The sequence below is a fragment of the Mya arenaria genome, chromosome 1, assembly GCF_026914265.1.
Source record: "Mya arenaria isolate MELC-2E11 chromosome 1, ASM2691426v1".
Classification (NCBI taxonomy): Eukaryota; Metazoa; Mollusca; class Bivalvia; order Myida; family Myidae; genus Mya; species Mya arenaria.
Window position 1 is genome coordinate 46992693 of NC_069122.1, and position 7685 is coordinate 47000377.

Consider the following 7685-nt stretch of genomic DNA (forward strand, 5'->3'; position numbering starts at 1 on the left):
GTCCCCTTCATCTCTACTTATAACTGCAGAATGACACTAGTTGTCCCCTTCATCTCTACTTTAATATACAGTCGAAACTCGTTGGCTCGATATCTCATGGCTCGATATCCTCGTTGGCTCGAACCAAATTAAAAGGACCGATTTTTATTTACTCTTTGTTCATATAAATTTCGATCGGATGGCTCGATATCTTGAGGGTCGATATTTCTCCACGCTCGAAGTGGTTTTCGCGGTCTCAAACAAGAATTTCACACTTTGATTTGGTTGCTTGGGTCGATGTCATTTTCGCGGGTTCAGTTAAGAATCTCACGCCTTGATTTGTTTGATTGGCTTTATTTAGCACAAGGGGCTATAAATCGATTAAAATTGCTTGACTGATATTATCATTATTGTCGAATTTAAATGGTTTAACAGTTTGATTAAACATGCCATCACTTTAAGTTATATCTCTAATTGTTATCCATCCCTAAATTACTATGCATTTTGATATAACTTTTAAGCTATGTTTGTGTTACCCACTGTTTACAACTGCTTGTTTTGGCATAAAGTATTTTTATTATAAATAAAAAATAAAATGATATTTCTAATAATCGAATAAGTCATATTACGAAATTTAGGGTGCGTAACTATGCCCAATAAATACTCTTCCTTCTCTTGCGGAGATAGCGTAGCCAATAACAAATAAGACTTTATGTAACAAATGAAAAAATAACATTCTGTAAACAATCCCGCTTGGCTCGATATTCTCGAGGCTCGAAGTACTTTGGCCGGTCCCTAGAATATCGAGCCATCGAGTTTCGACTGTAACGGCAGAATGACACAAGTTGTCCCCTTCATCTCTACTTATAACTGCAGAATGACACTGGTTGTCCACTTCATCTCTACTTATAACTGAAGAATGACACTGGTTGTTCCCTTCATCTCCTCACAGAACTGCTGAATGACACAAGTTGTCCACTTCATCTCTACCTATAAATGCAGAATGACACTGGTTGTTCCCTTCATCTCCGCACAGAACTGCTGAATGACATAAGTTGTCCACTTCATCTCTACCTATAACTGCAGAATGACACTGGTTGTTCCCTTCATCTCCTCACAGAACTGCTGAATGACACAAGTTGTCCACTTCATCTCTACCTATAACTGCAGAATGACACTGGTTATTCCATTCATCTCCTCACAGAACTGCTGAATGACACAAGTTGTCCACTTCATCTCTACCTATAACTGCTGAATGACACTGGTTGTCCCCTTCATCTCCTCACAGAACTGCTGAATGACACAAGTTGTCCACTTCATCTCTACCTATAACTGCAGAATGACACTGGTTGTACACTTCATCTCTACTTATAAATGCAGAATGACACTGGTTGTTCCCTTCATCTCTACTTAAAACTGAAGAATGACACTGGTTGTCCCCCTCATTTCTTCACAGAACTGCTGAATGACACTGGTTGTTCCCTTCATCTCCTCACAGAACTGCTGAATGACACAAGTTGTCCACTTCATCTCTACTTAAAACTGCAGAATGGCACTGGTTGTCCCCTTCATCGCTACCTATAACTGCAGAATGACACAAGTTGTCGATTTCATCTCCTCAGAGAACTGCAGAATGACAGAAGTTGTCCCCTTCATCTCTACTTATCACTGCAGAATGACACTGGTTGTCCTCTTCATCTCTACTTATCACTGCAGAATGACACTATTGGTCCCATTCATCTTCTCACAGACATGCAGAATGGCAACGGCTGTTAGCTCTGCTTATAACTGCAGAATGACACACGTTGTCCACTTCATCTCCTCACAGAACTACAGAATGACAAAGGTTGTCCACTCCATCTCTACTTATAACTGCGGAATGACACGAGTTGTCCACTTCATCTCCTCACAGAACTACAGAATGACATAGGTTGTCCCTACATGTTTTCTTATAACTGCAACATGAAACTGATTGTCCACTTAATCTCATCACAGAACTGCAGCATTGCACAAGTTGTCCACTTCATTTATACCTACAATTGCAGAATTCATCTCTACACAGAATTGCAAAATTACGCCAGTTGTCCACTTCATCTCTACACAGTTGTTCCGAATGACACAAGTTGTCCACTTCATCTCTACAAAGATCAGCAGAATGACTCAAGTTGTACACCTCATCTCTTAACAGAATGGCACAAAATGACAACCTCATCTATTTGATGATCTGCAGAATGACACACCATGTCATCTACATCTCTACAAAAATCTGCAGAATAACACAACATGTCCACTTCATCTCTATAAAGATCTACAGAATGACACAATTTGTCCACATCATCTCTACACTGCTGTACTGAATGACACAACTTCATTTATACACAGATCTACAGAATGACACACAGTGTCACCTTCATCTCTACATAGAAATGTAGAATGACACAGAACTGCTTAATGACACAATCTGCCCACTTCATCGTTACATAGATGTGCAGAATGACACAAGTTATCCACTTCTTCTCTACACAGATCTACAGAATGACACAGGTTGTCCACTTCATCTCTACACAGAATTGCAGAATAACACTAGTTGTCTACTTCATCTCAACACAGAATTGCAGAATGGCACGAGTTGTCCACTTCAAATCTGCAAAGATCTACAGAATAACACGTGTTATCCTCTTCATCTCAACACAGATCTACTGAATGACACAAGTTAACCACTTCATCTCTACACAGATCTACAGAATGAAACTAGTTGTCCACCTTATCTCTACACAGAATTGCAGAATGACACTTGTTGTCCACTTCATCTCTACAAAGATCTGCAGAATGGCCGAAGCTGTCAACTTCATATCTACACAGATCTACAGAATTACACAAGTTGTCCACTTCATCTCTACACAGATCTGCAAAATGACACGAAATAACCACTTCATCTCTTCACAGAACTGCAGAACGGCACAATATGTCCACTTCATCTCCACAAAGATCTGCAGAATGGCACAAGTTGTCAACTTCATTTCTACACAGATCTACAGAATGACATGAAATGTCCACTTCATCTCTACACAGAACTTCTGAATGACATGAAATGTCCACTTCATCTCTACACAGAACTGCAGAATGACACAATGTGTCCACTTCATCTCTACACAGAACTACAGAATGACACAATGTGTCCACTTCATCTTTACCCCAAACAATCGCTCCTTTGCTCATAGGTTGCGGTACAAAAATTAAAAATGGAAATTGGTTTCGGTGATTCAGGTTACCATTTCCTACCTGCTTTTGAATGGACAAAGTGAGTTTGTGGCCAAACAATCGCTCATTTACTCATGCGGTGCGTGTTTGAAGGTGAACTCAGTAGCCTTCCATAGATCATGTGCGAAATAAGTCTACGAGTTTTCAAGCCTGGCTAGTGGTTTAGGTACATGAAGTTGATTGCAGACATCCTTTCGTAACTGATAGGACTATGCGGCTAATGCATTCAATACTTGCGTCAGTATATCTCTTCGTGTATCATGATCATTAGTCCGGCGTTATGCCCATGGAATGCCAGTGTAGCCCCGTTGAAATGTTCCGAGAGGCCCAGTACTACTCCTCGCTAGGACTTTCATCTGTAGAGTTCCCGCCTGGGAGGTAACCTTAAGGGTGCTGGCAGAGTAATGGTGTGTAACACTTTTGGAAATAGGTTTCTGTGAACATAGTTACCATTTCCTTCTCCTTTGTCAAGTGGGTAACCTGACCAAAGCCAGTCACAAGTCTGGTTGAAAAAAACAGGGAGTGACCACATCACATGAGAAAAATAAAATCTTTTGAAAACTGATCTCATATTTATTTCACTTTGAATTTTGACAACTATTTTAATATTTTGCTTCTTTTGAATATCATAAATCAAATATGTTATACAACTGTATGTTGTTATGTTACTATTGTCGCTTACTTTTGAATAAATACAAAACTGAACTTAAAATAATTCGTTTTACATGTAATTAATAACTCATCAATTGGTAGTCAACAATGGTGTGAAAGAAAGATTAAACACCACAAAAACTTTCGTCTTTTCGAATGCTTCAATTTCTTCAAATGGGGGTGTCACTTACTTTTCACGACGAACGCAACCTTTGATGTTATTTTATGTTCACATTTTTTTTTTCAAATTCGAACAAAATCTTCCAAAAACCTTTGCAAATCGTTAGAAACATAAGAAATCGATTTTACCATTGCTCTATATGTTTAAATTCTCATTGTTTGTGTCTTATGAATTCATTCATTCAGTTGATGTCAGATACGTCTGAAACAACTTTAATCCATTTCATTCGGGAAACACTTTTTGGAGTATTATTAAAGTCTGAGCATATGGAGAACAAAAAGGTATATAAGACAACACAAAAAAGATAACACCAGTAAAAATGAAACAAAAACGAGATTATACATTCACCATTTGGGATGCCGCTTATGTAACCAAACATAATAAAATGTGACACAGATGGCAAAGCATCAGAAGAAAGGATTTACAGGGTGACAACAATGACTTTGTTAAATAAGTCGTCTTTTTAGGAAGAACCGCACGAGCACGAACGAAGAGAATCTGCAGCCACTAAGTGTTTAGCCTCTTATTCAATTAGTATAAATATGTAAATAACATGAATAACTACAGAAAGAAATTCAGTAGTCTAAACGTTAAACATAACTTCGTTCAAAGCCACATGACCAAAGCGAAACACACAGAATAGCAACACAAAACCCACAAACAACATGACTTAGGTTGGATTTGGTTTGAGACGCTTTTAAACTTGTTTCGATTTGAACTTATTGTTTTACTCATATTCTTACTTAGATTATCATACAATTAAGCCTGAAGCGTGGCGGAAGTTGCACAGTAAGTCATTGCAATTCCTAAGCCCACGCAGAGGTAAAGCAAGCAGCTTTGCTGTCGAATATTTTCCTCCTACCCTCCACACTTCAGTTTTTACCGTTCCAACCTTACTCATATTGTTAGCACTTCATATACGTCCAATTTTGGATTTTTGTGTTTATATTGTACAGTCAGGAAAGTCTTCTTAGTACGCCCAACCTTATGGGACATACATGTATTACCTTACTCATAACTCATATTCTTACTTATATAGTAATTCACTAAATATTGGCTGGTGTAAATGCACCAGTCCTTTTCCATCCAATAGTTGTTAGTGTTTCTTGTCCCATTAATGAGCTTCCGGTTTGTGAAAGCGCAAATATAAAAACGAACTCCACAAAAAGACAGCATTTTAAAACTAGGGACATTTATCAAGGAGTGTTAGGTACCACCTTGAAACGGTCAGAAAAAAACGTAAATTTACTAGGAGCTTAAACTAGTTTATGTGCACAACCACACAAAGCGGACAAAACAACAAAAATTCATACTTCACCATATGCTTAATAAGAAACGCAAGACCTTTAACCGTATTAAGATGCAGAAGTATTTCAAATCGTCTAAGCCAAAACAGTTTCCCATTAAAATAAGAGTGCCTTCTGATGACTGGTACTTTTTAACAAGATAAGTACCATAAAGACATACTCCTGTGTTCATTATTGTACGATGCTTATGGCGCAGCAACCCAAAACGAGGAAATGTAAAATTAAAAGACAAAATACATTTTCTTTCAAGTAGATAATTAAGGCTAGACCGTTAGAAGTTAAGGACACATAAAATGCCAAACTTTTACAGAGTTGTCTTATGATTATGATATATGTATTAACGTTGCATGTATCACGATGTCAGAACGACAGAACACGTGCTCGCTTTATAAAAACTAAACATAACCTACCACCAGCAGAAGAGGCAGTAAAGATGAAAAGAGGGAATGGAACATTCGTTTTACAAATACCTTGGGACCTAAATATACACGTCGTCCACTGATAGATACCGGAGCTTTCTGCCGTTTGATCCAGAAGTTAGAACAATCACCAACGTAAACGATCTACTCTCTTTTCTCTACATGGCAAACCCTTTACACCAAATTAATATGGGTCAAAATGCATTCAAAATTTACATTATATTAACAGCAAGATGGTAATTAATTTAATAATTTGTCAATTCGCTTTACTTCAAATCAAAGCAAGGACTTTTGCTTATTGAGCATTCAATTTGAAATCGGTCGTGAGTGGATTTAGTCCCACAGCGAGGGGATAGGTGCACGAGTATATTTGGAAGTGGTTGTAAAATTTCTTGTATTAAAACCTTTTGACAAAATTATTGAACATTGAACATATATTAAACAACATTTCATTGAAAACGTAATGATACTAATAAAAAATAGAATATTTTGATTAAGTCTTTTCATCCAGACCGGGTTAGTCTTTTTATTCGGAGAAATAATTATACCCCGGAATGAGCATACTCGTCGTTCTAATGATAATTCAACCTCATAAAAATAGGAAATGTCCTTGAGAAATTTCAACAGAATGTTCCTTGCACAATGACATCTCGATGAGTTTTATATTCGCACCTCATACACTGACATGCCTCGTTACAACCGAGCCCCATATCGAATTATTCGCCAAGTCCACAACATTTTGATGTATATGTCTCATCTTGGAGAACTTTTGGTTTTAGTGACCTATACCTTAATTATCATGCAAAAATTAAAAATATCGCCAATCTTCAAAGCCATTTACCCCCCCCCCCCCCCCCAAAGAAGAGGGGGTATATTTCTTTACATATGTCAGTCGGTCCGTCGGTAGACCAAGCTTGTCCGTGTGATAACTGGACAATTTCTGGACTTATTGCCATCAAATTTTACATGAAGGTTGGGCCTGGCCAGTAGATTACCCCTAATGATTTTAGAGTTAATCGGCTAAAAGGTCATGGTCACAGTGACCTTTAAGGCGAAAAGGTTGTCGAAGCTTGTCCGAATGATACCTCAACAACGTCTGGACATATGTTCATGAAACTTAACATGGAGGATGGGCATGACCATTAGATGACCCCTTTGGTTTTAGGGTTCATCGGGTCAAATGTCAAGGTTACAGTGACCTTGAATGATAAAAGGTGGTCCGAGTGATAACTCAACAATGCCTAGACCTATGGTCATCAAACTTGACATGAAGGCTGGGCCTGACCAGTAGATGACCCCTATTAATTTTAGGGGTCAGCGGGTCAAAGGTTAAGGTCACAGTGACATTGAATGATAAAAGGTTGTCTGAGTGGTAACTTGACAATGCCTGCTACCATGGCCCTCAAACTTGAGATAAGGTTCGGCCTGATCAGTAGATGACCCCTATTGATTTAAGGAGTCATCGGGTCAAAGGTCAAGGTCACAGTGACCTTGAATGCGAAAATGTTGTTCGAGTTATAACTTGACAATGCCTGCACCCATGGCCCTCAAACTTGACTTGGGGATTGGACCTGACCTGTATGACCCCTTTTAATTTAGAGGTCATCGGGTCAAAGGTCAAGGTCACAGTGACCTTGAATAATAAAAGGTTGTCCGAGTGATAACTTGACAATGCCTGCACCCATGGCCCTCAAACTTGACACTTAGGTTTTGGGTGACCAGTTGAATACTCCTATGTATTTTGTGGTCATTGTGTCAAAGGTCATGGTCATAACTCCTATTCATCTTTTAAATTTCGTCATATTTTCTTATTCCTGCTGCTTAGAGGATACATTTTTATCTGTAAATATCAGTCATCATCTGAACATGATAAAAAACTTTACCTGC